The sequence below is a fragment of the Amblyomma americanum genome, chromosome 9 (assembly GCF_052857255.1).
Source record: "Amblyomma americanum isolate KBUSLIRL-KWMA chromosome 9, ASM5285725v1, whole genome shotgun sequence".
Classification (NCBI taxonomy): domain Eukaryota; kingdom Metazoa; phylum Arthropoda; class Arachnida; order Ixodida; family Ixodidae; genus Amblyomma; species Amblyomma americanum.
This window is the reverse complement of record NC_135505.1, coordinates 115,398,217-115,415,318: the sequence shown is the minus strand read 5'-3', so window position 1 is coordinate 115,415,318 and position 17,102 is coordinate 115,398,217.

Here is a 17,102-nt window from a genome sequence, read left to right as displayed (position 1 = left end):
CTAAAGACGACGAAACGGCGGGAAGCAAAAAAGAAACGAGAGAACGCGAAGAAAAAATTAATGTGGATTAGCTCAGCTAATCCAAGATATACAAAGCGAAAAATGTCGGCGTTCACAGCCTTCATTGGCGTTGGCGTTGACAATGTTCTAGACGCCGATGGCTTTGAGGAAAGGAAGAGCGCATAACTGGCTCCCGGGATATGCGGATGCCTCATTCGTGCTTTGATACACGTGGCGGCCGGTGGTGAGAGAGAGAGATGTAGTCTGAATGCATTAGCGCTGACAGCGTTGCGGCTGACATGCGGTACGGCAGCAATAGCTAGGCCACAGCGTTCATTTGGTGATCAATCGCTCGCGATCAGCGATTAACTGCATGCCACCTCCCAGGGTGGCAGGGAGGGCGCGCTGCCTATCCACTGTGCGGAATGCAATTAAAGTAGGCTTTTGCAGTTTGACACCAACGCCACGTACATGAAAGCGACATTCAGGTCTTCACTGACCCACGAAGCCGGTTGTGCGCCTTTCCTTTCGTGAAAATGAACGGCCTTTGCAAAGTTGTCAACACCAATGAACTCTACGAACGCCATCGGCTCACTTGTTTTGTTTGGTTTTTGAGGAAAGAAAATGGCACAGTAAACGTCTCACATATCTCGGTGGACACCCGAACCGCGCCACAAAGGAAGGAAGAAATAAAGGCTGGAGGGAAAGAAGAAAGAGAAAACTGAAAATTGAATGTTGGATTTTGAGGAAAGGCGCGGCGCTGCGCAGCGGCAGATCACCCGTGGCTCGGTGCTACTAGTGGCGCATGCGCAGTATTGACTAGGGAGCGAGAGAGAGAGAGAGTCGGCGGCGGCCACCTGCGCCGTGCGTGACGTCACTCGTGCTCCGACATACGCCGGCTCTCGCGAAGCGCGGTGTTGACTAGCGTTGTGAAGCTTTTCGCTTCAAAAATTTCGGTGGAATTTCTAGTCACTGCGTGCAGTCTTCTCTCTAACGAGCATGCTTCCGCGTTTGTGTGCGTGAAAGAGTCAGAAAAAAGAAAGAAAGAAAGAAAGAGAGAAAGAAAGAAAGAAGCCAGAATGATGGCGCGTGGGATGCCTCGTGCGCAGACAGCCATCCATTTGGTGGCGCCACTTGCGTCTTCGGCTTCTCGCTTGAGGAGCAAGCGGTCGTGAAAGGCTTAGCGAAAATTGAAAGGGCGGCATAGATTTCGATGCGGTGGCCTCTCCGGTGGCACACAAAGCGGCCGATTCTACTCCCCTCCTATCCTTCTTTCTCATACCTTTCCCTCTATCAAGTCCTCCCATCTCGATCTCCTTCCCCGACTGTCCACCTAATATACTGCTTCGCTGTGGGAGCTTTCTTCCTGTACTGTTGTTTTTCTGGGCTTCGGTTGGCAGGTGCATTTATTTCTGCAGTCTTGTGGAGCCATCGTAACTTCTGACGGGCTCTTCTCCCGGGAATGGCCCACGTCGCCTGTCGTCCAGTGCTCAGGTCGAGAAAGGCGCCACCATCGGCGCGGGTCGGAAACGTGCGGCAGTGGGGAGGGGAGATGGGTTCACGTTTCCGAGGGCAAGGTCAGTGCTGTCCCTGTGGTGACCCTGCTGCTCCGGGAGGTCCTACACTGGGGCGGCTGACTCGGCCATGGCCCCGCAAGACCGCCTGCCGCGCTGTATGCCCTAAATTAATGCCAGGGCAATGCCGAAATGCAAAGGATGAGTGCTTGTGCAGTGCGATGTCAGTGCACGGTCAAGAATCCAGGGGGTCGAAATTAGGAGCTCAGCACTGCGTTGACTGTTCCTGTCACCCTCCTTTCTACCTCTCCCTTATAGCTTTGCTCACGGCATGTTTAAGCCAGCATCTGGATGAGCTCTCTATCGAGAGTGAGACGGCAACTGGTCCTTTCTTTTCGTCATAACAAATTTAAATTATGTTGAACATTACCGATTTTGTCGGCACCACGTCAAGATTGCAAAGAAGGTTTCTTTGAACAGAGATGGCGCTATGACGGTTATTCTTCGGTGTAAGTGGCATCGTACTGTGGAGAAACCGAAAACGTGCCACTTGCTGATGACAGTTTTGTCCAGGTGATCCGTAGCCTTAAAGGAACATGATATAAGGAAAGGTAGCTCTTCAGAATGTTGTGCTATCTGCCGCCATGTTATCGGCCATGTGGCCCAAGATTGTATTACCAGAGTTGACATAGGTGGGGAGATTCGAGTTGGGGGTGGAGGGGTAGGTTTGAAAGGTGTTGGTGTGGGGAGCATCATAGCTATTCAGGATATTTTCTCGGCTCGGTCTGTGTGGAAAAATATGGCAGCCTTTAAAATGTGAAATGCAATAATTATGCGGCTGAAATTTGACTGTCTGATGCTCTGTCTCCCGTTTCGCTAGTTTTGGTGCGTCTCCCCTCCCCCCGAGCACCTGCATGGGGGCACCTGTGCAAAGAAAAATCTACCGCCGCTCTACAGTTGTGCCTATCTTGTTAGTGTACAGGTGCAATTCCTAATAATGATAATAATATTAATAATAATAACAACAATAATAATAATAATTGGTTTCTGGGGAAAGGAAATGGCACAGTATCTGTCTCATATATCGTTGGACACCTTGAACCTCGCCATAAGGGAAGGGATAAAGGTAAGAGTGTTAGAAGAAAGGAGGAAAGATGTGCCGTAGTGGAGGGCTCCGGAATAATTTCGACCACCTGGGGATCTTTAACGTGCACTGACATCGCAGAGCGCACGGGCGCCTTAGCGTTTTGCCTCCATAAAAACGCAGCCGCCGCAGTCGGGTTCGAACCCAATTCCTACCATGAAATTCGTAAGTACAGATGTATCGACCCGTATGAAAAAGGCCTCCACATTTATTGATATCTTGGTCCAGAGGGATCCAGTGCCTTGAGTGAGTTGACTAGGTGAGTGCCTCTAGGTGATTTGGAGGCACCTAAAAACGGATGTACGGTGTCTTCTATTTTGGAATGGAAAATAAGGTAACACCACACTGCTGAAACCTCAGGGCATGTCAGACGACCCTACGCACTAAACACAAATACACCGACCATGGGAGTAAAGAAAGAGTAAGCTGTCCTCTAGCGCACACCCTTTATTTAAGGGTACAACTTACTCCTTGTTTACTCCTTTGTTTAGAAAGTCGGGACCTAAATTAATCCGAAGCGAGCCACATTTAAAAGGCATTGATTCATAAAAATTTCCAGAGGATCAAAGTAGAAAGCGTCAACTTCGGTTATGCTGTGTCGACCCTGGTGTTCCCCATTATAACATTTCCGACTGTGCGGTCTAGAGCTTGAAGCGAGGTTATCAGGGAGATCAGCAGATGTGCCCGTTACAGCAGCGCAAAAAAAATAAGATCACAGACGATTACGTTAGTCGGTAATGCGAAATTTGGGCGCAGGTTTTCACACGGCTACCTGCTACGGCTGGTAGGTAGCACGTTATAGTGTTAGCCGCCCTCCAGAACCTTCCTTTGGCAGCCATCTTCTGGTTGTCCATTCCTTTGCTCTTGCCGCGGCAGGTGGCGCTTCGCTCTGCTACTACCCGCCACGGCTGTGAGGTGGCGTTCTGCGCTGACAACGCCGACGACGACTACGAAGCCTAATCCACGTACGGGCGCCTAATATGCACACTATAAAAAGATGGCAGTGTCTTAACTTGGCTTGGTCATCTACTCGCTGCCATATACCACCCCATGATCAAAAGCGAAACGGAACAGGCAGAGACAATCCTAAGGAAGGCATACAAGACGGCACTCCACCTACCAAGAAACACATCGAATGAGAAGCTGCTACAGTTAGGAATCAGCAACACCTTTGTGGAGCTGGCAGAAGCACAGCACGAAGCACAGCTGCAACGACTCAGAAACACGGCTGCAGGAAGAGCGCTCCTGACCAGGTTGGGTCGCGACCCAAAGGGGCATCTCGATCGATCCGCCGATATACCCGACGAGATCCGTAAAACCCTGCAGGTGAATCCCATTCCGAAAAACATGGACCCAAATCTCCACGCGGCCAGGAGACAGGCGCGGGCAGATTATGTGGAGAGGTACTTAGCCAAATTAGAAAACACAGCCTTCACGGATGCAACCATGAATGCATGGAATAGACGCGAAATCTACTACAAGACAGCTTCGGTGGTAGTTGATAACGGAGGCAATATAATCACCTGCGCAACTACACGTAGCGTCAGGATAGCGGAAGCGGAGGAGGTCGCTGTTGCGCTGGCAGCGGCTGAGGGCTATTGAACAGACGAATCATTGGTCATCCTAACGGACTCAAAAGAGACACGCAGAAACTATACGAAAGGCAGAATATGCAGGGCTGCCTTAGCTGTCCTCCGCGAAGCAGTACACCTCAGCAAAACAGCAACCCACAAATTAATCCATGGAGTCCGGCACACACGGGGATAGAAGGAAACGAAAGGGCAGACAGCTTGGCTCGAGAGATCACGTACCGAGCCGAGCGGCCATGCGCCCTGGGACAGCACTTCACCGTGGAGATCGGATTTTCAGAATACCTACACTATCAAAGAGGCAGGAAAATTAGATACCCCCCTCCACATAAGGGCCTCACACAACAGGAAGCAGCTAGTTCGCGGAGGCTGCAAACGGGAACATTCTTTAACCTACATATACTTAGCAAGATGCATCCTACACAGTACAGGAACACATGCCCGTGGTGCGGGGCAACCCCCACGCTTTGCCATATAACCTGGGAGTGTAAGCGAAACTACACGTTCCACCAACACAGAACCCCGAGTGCGGAGCAGTGGGAGAGCCGGCTCACCAGCTGCGAGCTCGCCGCCCAAAGGGCAATGGTGCAGCACGCAAGCGAAGCAGCGCGACTCAGTGGAGCCCTGGACTAGGGGCCCAACCCTGCTTTGAATGTCAAGAGTCTGCAGCGATGAAGAGGAAGACCGAACGCTAAACACTTAATGGACCAAATAAAGTTTTTTTCTCTCTCTATCTCTCTTAGCCACCGCATTCTAATACCGTTATACGCCCGAACGCATTGCTTCCAAAACTGCTAATATCATGAACAGCTTGTCCACATCTTCACAAAAAGTAACAGACCCTCCTTGCTTAAAGGTGAATTACCTAAGTAGTCATAACCTAATAAATTTAAGCTCCTTTGCAGATTAATAACGATGAAGATATAAAATACAGCGCTTCCTCATTGCAGCATCACTTAAACGCTTTAAACATGGACGGTCTCTCCGGGTGGTGAAAAAAATTTAGCGGTAAGAAAATTTTCTTGGAAATGTCCTTGCGTAACTACTCCGTTTTGAGGTAGGCAGGGGTATATGAAGTGTGGTTTTAGTGAAACAGACCACGTACATGAAGAAAAAAAGGCGAAATGCAAAATCCTGCACCCTCATGTTTTATGCGCACACGTATATATGGATCTCGGTCCATTTAGTAGTGTTTGTACCTACAGCTGCTACTACCAAAGCTTTCTGCTTTGGCGCATTGTTTACCGATTATCTCGATGCCAGAAGGAACTATACTGCAGGTTACTTTTGTTTGACGACACGTGGCTACCTTTGGGGCGTTGACCGCTGCATTAAAAATATTTTCGCATTTACAGCCTAGTTTATAAAACGAGTGCGCCTACTAAGTGAAGCAGAAATTAGCTACCGGACACAGTCGCGGCCATAATTTTCTTTAATAGCGCTTATAAAAATGATATATACTGTCTATAGACTTTTTATAGACTATTGCTTTCCTATAGGAATTTCCTTGTGTCTATTCATAGCCAATAGACTGTCTGTAGATGAAAGTCTACTGAACGTCTATGGCCATCAATCTAAAGATCGTATAGACTGTGTATAGCATTTCTATTGCCTATAGTCTAGTCTATTAGATTTGTCTGCAGAGAGTCTGTAGACTTTGCAGTCAAAAAGCTACGGACAGTCTATAAACTGTCTAAAGTAATTTTTGTAAGGAAGCTTCCAATGCGAAATGACCACTAACTCGTACAGTGACACTGGCCTTCACGGAGCTGTTCAAATGGCGACTCATAGCGAGCGCTACTACCCTTAATAAAAAAGCAATACTGCGCGAAATACGAAACAAATGAGAAGTCAAAGGCTGAACAACGGCGGGCAACCCCGTACAAAAATGTCCTATGGCCGGCTATAGAATTTTGCCCCAAATACCTATAGACCTTTCCTATTTCTGTCTATAGCTGTATATACAGGCTCATATATTTTTCTATAGAGAGCTTACGACAATTGTATGGTTCCAAAGCTATAGCTTTAGTGGCATAGATTTTTCAATAGCTGGCAATAAGCACCTCTATGGGTGCTTATAGACGTTCATAAAAGGCCATAGACGGACATAGCTTTTTCCATAGACGTCCATAGGACTTTTTTGTATGGGACAGGCAAAACCGAGAACGAACTCAACCTGCCGTTCGAAGTCGATATTGAAATGGATCGCGCAAGCTTTGGGAGAGCAACCGCGCTTACGTGTCGCTAAAAAGGTCACGCCAACCCGGACAAAAACGTAAAAGAAAACAGAAGCCGAAACTAAACCAGCGTCTCCCGTTTTCCCCGCTGTCACTCACAGACGCCGCTTGTCTCTCCAGAGCAGACCACGATGACGGGTCTAGGATCTACAGAGGGAGCCGGCAGAAAGGACCCGGAGCCGTGTGCGGAAGAACCTACATGCGGGCGTTCTGTTACAAGAACCAGGTTTTAAAGGTCACTTGCGTGTTTGGCGCGCAGTCGTTACGCCACCTGTCGGCCGCCGCTAAAAATAGCGCCGGGAAGCAAGTAACGGATATTAGGGGTACAGCTCTTCATGCGTTCCCGAGATTACCAGCTGGCTGGGAGGTCTACTGACAGAGCTGGCCTTGCCGATGGCTGAGAGCATTGGATTCGGTTTCGGATTCGAGAGAGCTTTTCGCCGTGTTTCCTTTGCGTTACGCCCCAACGCTTAGCGGTCACGAGGACCAAGGTCTGTCGTTTACGCCGTATTGTTGTTGTTGCCTCAAATACGATGGTACGCCGTGTTCCTTTCGATCTCTCTCCCTGTCTTCCTCTTCTACTTCACGGCGATTACACACGCTCTTCAAGGAACGGCATGTAAAGAACATCGATGTGCAGCCTTTCCTTGAAGGGAAACACTGATAGTATGGAGTGGGCCGTCAGCGATGCGTCAGTCCCGTAGAGTATGCAGATTTAGTTTGTTTATCCCGTTGAAAATTTGATTGGTTTAGGGGGCTAGGAAATGGCGCAGTATCTGTCTTATATCTCGGTGGACGTTACCCAATCGCAATGTCAAAGGAACAATGCCATACAAATGGATCATCATACCAAGTGCATAGCAAGTTAATTCAATACAGGGCAAACAGTCTATAACCTATGCCATTATTGGACGCAAATAATCCCAATAAACTGGAACGGATTGTTTACGATGGCCCATCGTAGGCCCAATATTTGCCACCACATTTATTTACCTGATGCGTACTTTTCTGATTTGCCCCCTCCCTCCTCCCCAAATCCGGTGTCAGTGACCTATACATAAATCAATAATAAAACTCCCAATAATTTATACAAACAGACTTACCGCTTTTGAGAGCACGTGAAAAAGACAGCCTGTAGACTAAGCAGAAAGAGTTCCTCGCTTAGGAAAGCCTTAAATGCTAGAATATTCTGCATTTACAAATCTTCCTGACCTATTTCCACTAGTGGCTTGGATTTTTTTATTTACCGTTCTAGCCTCTCGTGTCATTACATTCCAATCGTGCAACCTGATCTTAGATCTAAACTCTTTGGATATATGTCACTGGTCCTAGATGAAGAACGAGACAAAATTAAAACTTCCTCGTTTTTTTTACGACTGGAAAACGGATTTGCTTCTCTAATCCCGTAACGGCAATTTCCTCGTTAAAGAAAAAAGAAATGTGCGAAATATACCGGCACAATTGAGTGGACTATCGCGTATCGAATAGCCATCGACTTCCCGCTGTTAAGCTCTGTAGAAGCTTTACCGCTCAGTTTGTTCCGCTAAATAATAAATTACTTAGCGCGTGAGCAGAAAATCAAAAACAAAAAAATCAATAAATATTGGAAAAGACAAAATGTTCTAGACCGCTGACCCTGAAGTTAGGCAACGTTTCAGCGCGTTAAAAATCGCGCGTTCCTATCTAGAGCCGCATCCAACAGGTTGTACAACGGAGACTGCAACTATTTCAACCAACCTACCTACGCGAGTCTAGAAACAAAAACAAAATAAAAAAATTGTTTCTTGCCTGTGCATATATGCGGAGTTTTGCTACACTGCTTGCATATACAAATATGCGCCAAGGCAAGTCGATGTAGCGGAAACGAATACGCTTTTAAAACACGCCAGGGTTCTCTCATATATAACTTGCCGGCATGTCAAGAAAAAACAAAAGAGACACTAGCAGAAACAGCGGCAGGACAAGCAGAGAACAAGGTCGCCCCCCTGGATGCAAGCTAGATCGTCACAGCGCTCCAAAGACTAGGTTTCGCCCCCCCCCCCCCCCCCCCCTCTTCCTTAGAGGTATCGGAGTATAGAAAAGAAAAACACCCGTGTTCTTCCTTTCCTCCCGGGATTTTATGTGTGCCGGATCGGGGGGCGCGTGCGTTACAGATTAAGCTCAGCTCTGCGTATGCAGCGGCTTCTTGCGTGGTTCTCCGAAGTGGAGACCAGGTATACTACAAGAACACGCGTGCGATGAAGATCGCAGAGTAAATATGGGCGTCGCGTTTGTTCCACTCCTGTTCTCTTTTTCTTTTGTCCACCTCCTCGCTCGCTCGTTCCTTACACACATAGGAATAGGTAGAAGGAGAGACGGAAAGAAAGAAGAAAAAAAAAGAGAACGGTTTCGTGTCATCGATGGAAAATAGCAAGGAAAGGGTTTCGGGGAATGTGTTTTATTCAAGTCGTTGCGCGTGTGCGCCGGGGATATTATCGAATTAAGGCCGATAAAAGGCAAATCTAGAGTCTACAAGGAGGCAGGCCGCAGATGTGGCAGCTAGGAGTAGATTAGAGAACGGCCTGTCACAGCTGAATTAAGCGGCGTTGCCCCTGCAAACAGGAGGGCCGCCTTAAGAGCGTGCTGCGCTCGTGTAGAAGCCGTATGTCGCGGGTTCGACCGCTCTTCCCGTTTAGACAGTAGTGCATATCTAAGGATGATGAGAGAAACAAAATCTTTGCATGTACAGTGTGTTTCATATTTAGATTTAACGCGAGAAATGTTTGAACCGGCTGTTTAGCCGAAAAAAGTGGGCTTCACCGCTAAGCGGGATCGGGTATGCAGGCTCTTCCACTAGAGCTTTCCGAATCATTTATTGGCTTCGCGGTGAAGCCTACTTTTCTCAATTTGTGAGTCAGTTTAGCCATTTCCTGAGTTCCCTTGAGCGGTGGTTTCCTTGACTTATTCCATTAACGTGTAGTTAGGCGCTGCGGCTTGATGCTATTCGTTGTTCAGCTCTTAATAAATACGCCTCCATTAGCAATAAAGCTAAACATCACGATCATTTGATTGCGAAATTGCTGTTAAGAAAGGTAGGTGAGTTTCTAACATATTTTCACGAGTGTAACCTGCAGTCACAACGACAGGACACGTAAATTAAACTTTAAATTACACCGCCTGAATTTTAGGTGTTGGGCGCTTTGCCAAAAACTCCTCTTGAGGCGCTTCGCAAACCAGCAGCTTGGAGTACAATACTCTAGTAATAAACACCGCTTTCCTCTAGGATGTGTTAGGCGAAAGGTGGCCTTAATTAGGGTATAGGTTATCCATGACATACTGGGCCAAGGTTGGACCGAGAAAGTTATTGCAACTGCGTAAGGTAGTGCATGGTACCTGTGGTGCAATACCTCCTCGATTACATGAGAGCTATGTAAAGACATAGACACCGTTCTAATTGCTATGAACATAAGTCGTGTTTGTATATGCTTCTGCGTAGAAAATGCAAGAATATGCTAACTGCGTAAGTTTGAACCCGCCGCGGTGGCTCAGTGGTTAGGGCGCTCGGCTACTGTTCCGGAGTTCCCGGGTTCGAACCCGAGAGAGAGAGAGAGAGAGAGAAGTTGTTGCCAGGAAGAAAGAAAAGGAAAGTGCACAGGCCTGCTCACTGGCTCAAGCCGAGCCACAATCGCTACCACGTGCAGATAGTAGGAGGGTTGAAAGATGAGATAGAAAGACAGGATAGTAAACACGCGCTAAAGACAAGGCCGATCCCGGAGGCAGTGCAATACCGGGACAACCGGTGGCGGGAGTGAAGCATCCTTCAAACTCTCCGCCACATTTCCAAAAATAAGTCCAATTGAACCCGTAACAGATACACTACGGGGTCCGCACAATCGCTTGCTTGCCAAAACACAGGTGAACGCAACCCGACCGCGGCGGCTGCGTTTTTATGTAGGCAGAACGCTAAGGCGCTCGTGTGCTGTGCGATGTCAGTGCACGTTAAAGATCCCCAGGTGGTCGAAATTATTCCGGAGCCCTCCACTACGGCACCTCTTTCTTCCTTTCTTCTTTCACTCTCTCCATTATCCCTTCCCTTACGGCGCGGTTCAGGTGTCCAACGATACATGAGACAGATACTGCGCCATTTCCTTTCCACAAAAACCAGTTAATATTATTGTTATTATTACTATTATATATAAGTTTTATAATATGCTGACGATTAAGGCACGGCCTGTTGGACGAGAGGGACGACTTGAGCGACGTCGTGCAAAGGAGCTCGACAGAAGGAACATCGCGCGGAGGGCCGAGGGCTACAGAGGATTTTGCCTGCACAACTGGAAGTCCTCGAGCGAAGCGGCATCCATGCCGCAGACGACGGCAAATAAGGTTAAGCGTGTGGCGTGCGTACGCAAGCGAAGAAGTAAGAGAGAGGGAGAACAGCGGTGAAAGAGTGGAAAGAGTGATGCGCAGGCACCGCCGTCAAAAAACACCAACAAATGCTCCACCACACCAAAGTAACAAGGGCGAAGGATACCGCACTGTGGCTTAGCAGAAGGAAGAGAGCAGAAACCAAGACGAAGCCGGTTTAGAGGGTTGTGTTTGCTCGACACTGTAAGGAGCAGGAGTCGCAACAGTCGAAGAGTGGAAAGAGTGTCCCCCCCCTTCCCCAACGCCGAGCAAGTTCCGCACGACGACGCGGTCAGTCAGTCGGTGAACGACCGCCGGAGAGGTAGACAGGCGCTCTCCTCCGGCAGAGGCTGCTGGACGCTCGTCAAACACGCTCTTCATCGACGTCGCTCTATTGGTCGTGAGAGGACGTATCGGCAGAAGCAGCGGCTGCGGCGTGGTGGTGGACAAGGCTTGTGGACTGAAGGGGAGCCTTGTTTCTTGTCCGGTCCAGGACAGCTGTACTTGCAGCGACGACTCGGTCGCCGGCTTCTAGAAGAGCAAAAAAGTCGACAATTCATTTCGCTGACGGCAGGGGCATCGCACTCTTTCTCTGAGAGAAGTCACTGGCTTTTGGAATTCAGCAGTGAGTATTGGTTCGTTTCTGTGTCAAGCTACTTCTAAATGTGTTGACTGGATGCGTCGATGTTTGGAAGGTTTTCTGGATGTAGTCCGTGATTTTAACGGCTGACTTAGTTATTGTAGTCGTAGATATAGTGATAGAATGTCCAGGGCTCGAGATGAGCTGAACGTTGCCGATTATTTACAGTGGTTAGCGCTGTTTCATCTTTCCCGGCCGGCCAGGGCGCCGCGCTAGGCTTAAATTTGTCTGGTATGTGCTAGACGCACCATATGACTCCTGGAGATTGAATTTTATGGAGAATGAATTTGATCCAGTATAGTTGTTACTGTCAGGCACTTACGATAACAAGTCTGCGTGTTGAAATAGCAGCAGCTTGAAATTATTCTGTTATTATTGGCACGTTTAGTTTCATCTAGTGCCTTTCTACCTTCGGACTTCCATACATTTATGTAGCGTCGTCTGCGCTTAACATTGTAGTAGTACGCCAACCACTCTCAATCTTAGCATGCGCGGAAAATGGGGAACATCTTTTCACCGTGAGGATTCTTTGTTAAGTAAACGCCTTAGCTTTAAGCAAGCTCCATGAGCATTGCCTTGAATAATCATTTAACTGAAACATTAGACTTCTGGTAAGCAACACGAAAGAAAAGCTTGTAGTACAGAACTCGCATTCAGATTAAGGTTAATGTCGTTATTGAAAGTGACGATGTCATAGAAAATGTTTGAAGGTTGCGCGGCGAATAATTTTACTGCTTGCAAAACATCACAATCGCGCATCACATTTTTTTTGTGATTTTCAGCTACTTCCAGAGTTGTCAATAGAACAACCTGATTTTCACTCATCTAACTGGTGATAACGTTGTGAGGCATCTGCTTCGTGGGGCAGTGACGTTAGTACATGAAATTAAAAAAAAAATGCGCGCACACTGTAGCGACATCAGCACATGAAGGTTGTTAGTAAAATTTTATATATTCAGTCGTCAAAAGTTTGAGCTAAATTCGAGCTGTGAGACAGATACTGCGCTGCTTCTTTTCCTCAAAAACAAATTTTCATTTTCAAATTTGGCGCAATGGTTTTGTATCTTGCACCAAAACGTTTGAGTAAATATTGCAACGACTGAGGGTCACATTTCTCTATCCCACATTACGTGGCCTTCTTGTTTATTTATTAATACAAAATACCCCTAAGGGCCCTCAGTTTGAGGGTATTACATAGCGGGGGGGGGGGGGGGGGGGGGAGGTACAGGCATGTAATCAAAAGTAAACAAATAAACCACAATTTCAAGAAACTACAACAAAACAGATGAAAGCATATGAGTCTTTGCAAGAAAAATACAAAACACAAATTTAAATATTTAAGAGTAAAGGGGAAAAACAATAATATGAACAGAGCAGCAGACAGTAACGTTTATACAAATTTAACGTTTATACAAATTATACAATGTCTCACAAACAACGGCATGGAAATAATACGAGAATCATCAATAACAGAAATACAAGACAGAAACCTAATGCCTTCCTTCGAGAAAAGCAAAGGTGACGGCAGAAATTTTAGAAATGACGATTGCAGGATGAGGAAGCTGTGAAGTTGCGAATCTATATTTCCTTTTAGTGTGTAGTTAGTGCTTGCGAATGGATTACGGTAATCATGTATCCGATAATTATGCCTTATAATTGTGTTGCCACTTTGGTGATTGTACGTGAATTACTGATATGTGACTAAATTATAGGTACACAAAACGCGCGTGCTGTTCCTAAGGTAATTTAGGAATGGATAGAATTTATTCGTCTGCAAATATCAATGCTTATTGTTTAGAACTTTCGGCTGCCTTCATTGCGCTGTTTAGGTTTTGGTAATTTGAGCTATCAGAGCACATTGATGTTGCTTTGCCTTCGTTTTTATTCATTACTTTTGTCCGCTAATTCGTTTCTTTATGAACCACTACTTCGCCTCAACGACATCACCTCTGCAGTCGACTTGAAGCCGACGCTGAAACTGCTGTGGTCCGAGTGACATAACCACCGGGACCGAGGCTTCGGTCTAGCGGATGCCGAATCGTCGCATCTTGTCGGGTGAGCGCACCGGCTTAAGTCGGAGCTCAGGCTATTAAACTGTTCTTTACCAAGTCTTGTTTCTCTCTTCTACACACTCTGCGTGGATCGGCTGTATAGTAAAAAATCGGGACGCAACCCCGAACTGAGCGTGCCGCACCACCACACGAAAACACATTGAACCAGGAATCACGACAACCAAGTCAGGCAAGAGCCGTCGTTTAACCCAATGATCAAGGGGAGGGCATCATTCCACCACGCATCGCACCGGGAAATTCTGTAGATGGTAGAAGTGGAACAGAAAGATGGACACAGCAAGTCTTTGCGATGAAAAAGGAGAGGAAAGTTGTGCGCTCAGACTCTGGTAGGACTCCTCCAGAAGTCGGATAGGAAGTAGACGAATAAATGATAGCGAGAGAAAAACGTTTAATCAGCTTACCCTATTCTCAGAGCCCTCCTCACTGAACCCTGGCCTGTCCCCGTCGTGGGTATGTGCCATGTCAGTAAGGCAACCACACCAAACGTTCAATGCATAGAACGGTTTGGTGGTTTCTCGTTCCAGGAGCCCATTGGCTTCTTCCGTCGCTCTTTCCAGGTGTCCGTGTTTCATCGCTCTGTTTCTTCCTCTTAAATGCATTACCAACTAGAGCCTTGCTCTTCTGATCTTCACCAGGGAAAGCTGGTCTTCCGAATGTGAGCTGGACAGCTTTGCCCCCCAGTCCTCAGTGGATGGGTTACTAATTCTTGGTATGGTTGGGCTTTTCTGGCATGCCTATACCATATGGCATGAGAAGCACCGGCACCGGTGATGATGATGATGTCCTCAGGATTAATGATGCTCAGGACGTATTTTTCTTCTTTGATGTACTCGCAGAACTAAGCCATCATATCCGTCCTTGTCCCGTACTCTTCCGCTGTACTACGCCTTCCCCAGTAGCCTGCAGCAACTCACCGCCGGTACAGAAAAAAAAAATACGGAAGGAGGAGGAGGAAAAAAACCTATTTGAGGCCAGCACTAAGGCCCAGTGTAGAAGAGAGCTTGCTCTGCCAAGGCCCGCTGATAATCTGCCGTGCCCTTGTGAAGCCAAGTACTCCATGAAGGAGGGGGAGGGTAACAAAATAGTACATGAGTAGAGAATGTGTTCTGTTTCTGAATAAGGCTTCAGTACTCCTCCTTTGGCGACGTCAGTGGCAGACACCTCTGAAGGAGGTGTATTGAAGCCCTATTATTGCATAATGCCAGCGTATATGTAAGGCCTTAGGCACGAGTGGCAAGTAGAGAATGAGACATGACCGAGGAATGCAGTGTACACCCAATTGAGAGGACAATTGTATGGACATAACAGGTACACCACGTATAAAACAAAAGGGAATATAAACACTCTATTAAAGTACTATGAAAGCTCCCATGCCTGTCAGGTCATATTACGGAACGCACTCAAGGCAGAGGACTCTGTCGAACACCAGGCAACATTTGCAGGTAAAGCCGTTCCAGGTACATCTGGAACATCTCACAAACTTTCTGTCCATCTTGCGTCCTTTCTCTTTTCGCCGCTCTCGTCACGATCGGTGGCTACCGGTCGTCGTGGTCCCGATAAGCACCATCACCGACACAGCTGGGCGCAAAAAAAAAAATGAGCGCGCGTAAAAGTGCAAGCGCGAAAGCGGGTGCCACCGTTGTCGTGAATGTGCAAGCGCCTTTGCTTCGCTAAATTCTGAAAATTCTGCAAACTTTGCTTCTTCACTAGTTCGTTCATTGCAGAAAAAAGTTTATTACTGCGCGGATGAGACACGACAGGAGAACAGGAACAAAAACGACAACACAGGCACAGACTTAACACAGCATCGCGCTTCGTTTGCGCACAAAAAAAGAGAGCCCAGGGTAGAAGAAACGTGACCAAGTAAGAACGCTTCCTCAAACGCGACAGTTATGGCAGTAGAGTGCTCCAGTAGTCCACGGGTTTTGTGGGCTTGAGCCCTGTGAGTGATGTGCAGCATAAAGCGACCATGTGACAGTCCATATAGCAAAGTGCTGCGAGGATTAACCTACCCGCAAACTTGCCTTGTCCTTCCAACAGTGCACAAATTATCAGGGGAGTCTACTAAAATGCACTATATAGGCAATATAGTGCAAAGCGAGGCGAAGGATTGAAATAGGCCTGCTTTATTGTATCAGAACAATTTACAAGACCAGAACTGGTCAGAACAACGCCATGACATGCGTCTTTACCACGCGTTAACTGTGCCCAGGCGTCATCGTTGGGGACACCATAGCTTCTACATAACATCTTGGCAGGTAAGCATCGTTTGTAAGGCACATTCAGCCTCAATGTTAGGATGAAGTTGAGAACAAAGCTTGGGCTGAAGTTTGTGGCTTAAATATATATGGAGCTGTATTCTCAGGACATTCACTGCAAACAGACTGAGTCGCCCCCTAGGAGCAGCTGCAGAAGCTTCTAGGCTTTAACCGCTTCTGCTATCTCTCTCTCTCTTTAGACCCCATTCCGTGATTTCCGACGCACAGCTCTCACTCAGTGTATAATCCGCGGGGCTCAGTTCTGGCTGAAAAAAATGGCCAGAGATTCAGTCCGCGCATAAAAATGTATGGGCATGCGCTGATTATTACGATTTAGGCTGTCAGAGCGAAAAATGGTCTGTGTTTCTACCTGAGAGAGGGCTCGTGATTATCATCGGTACCTTCACTATTACCCTTAACCGAGTGTAGTCGTCGAATAGCCGGCTTTAGCAGAGGCATTGAAGGTAACTTGATATGTGATCGCTTTCGATCACTTCACCACTGACTTGCGCATTTTTTGCGTAGGCTCCCGTTGCTCGAAATCAGGATAGACAGTAGTGCCAGTACGCATGCGTGCAACTGCGCAGCCACGCCGTCGTAACAGAAGCGCGGATGTATTATGACAATAATTCATGATAGTATCCCGTGCGGTATATTATTTTGTATAGGGCGATATAGAAAAGATTTACTTTTTGGTCCCTGCCTATTGATAGTCCGTAAAAATCAAAATACCGCTTTTAAACATGTACAGCCAGCTGACTGCATACCGGAAGTTACGGTATATTTCTAGGGCGAGGAGGTCCGCCAAAAATATGACACTGCGCCGCCTGCCTGCAGGCATACTGGCCTTCCTTTCCAGGAGTCTTACGCACGAATGCCGAAGCCGCAGGCGGCAAGTCAGCTGCGCCTTTCCTTTTTTGCGGTCCCGCAATTTTGTGCCGCAAGTGCGGCCGGTTCATGGCCATCCCTGATCTCGCTGCATCCATTCTCCTCAGTACTTACCGAATCGCTATAATTACTCGCCTCAACACTGTGCCCCACAACGAATGGGCAGCTTTCGAAGAGCGAAGAAGCCGATGGCTAGAATACTGTATGGAAAGGAATTACTAGCGGCATCATAACAGTCCCACAACCCCACATTTTCGCCTCGCAGTCTCACTTACAAATGATGATGACTCTGTTACGCTATCAAGGCTGTCTTCCTTCGGACAAACATCTAGGCAATAACTGGAAGACCTTGATGAGACAGTTGACTGCTCGAT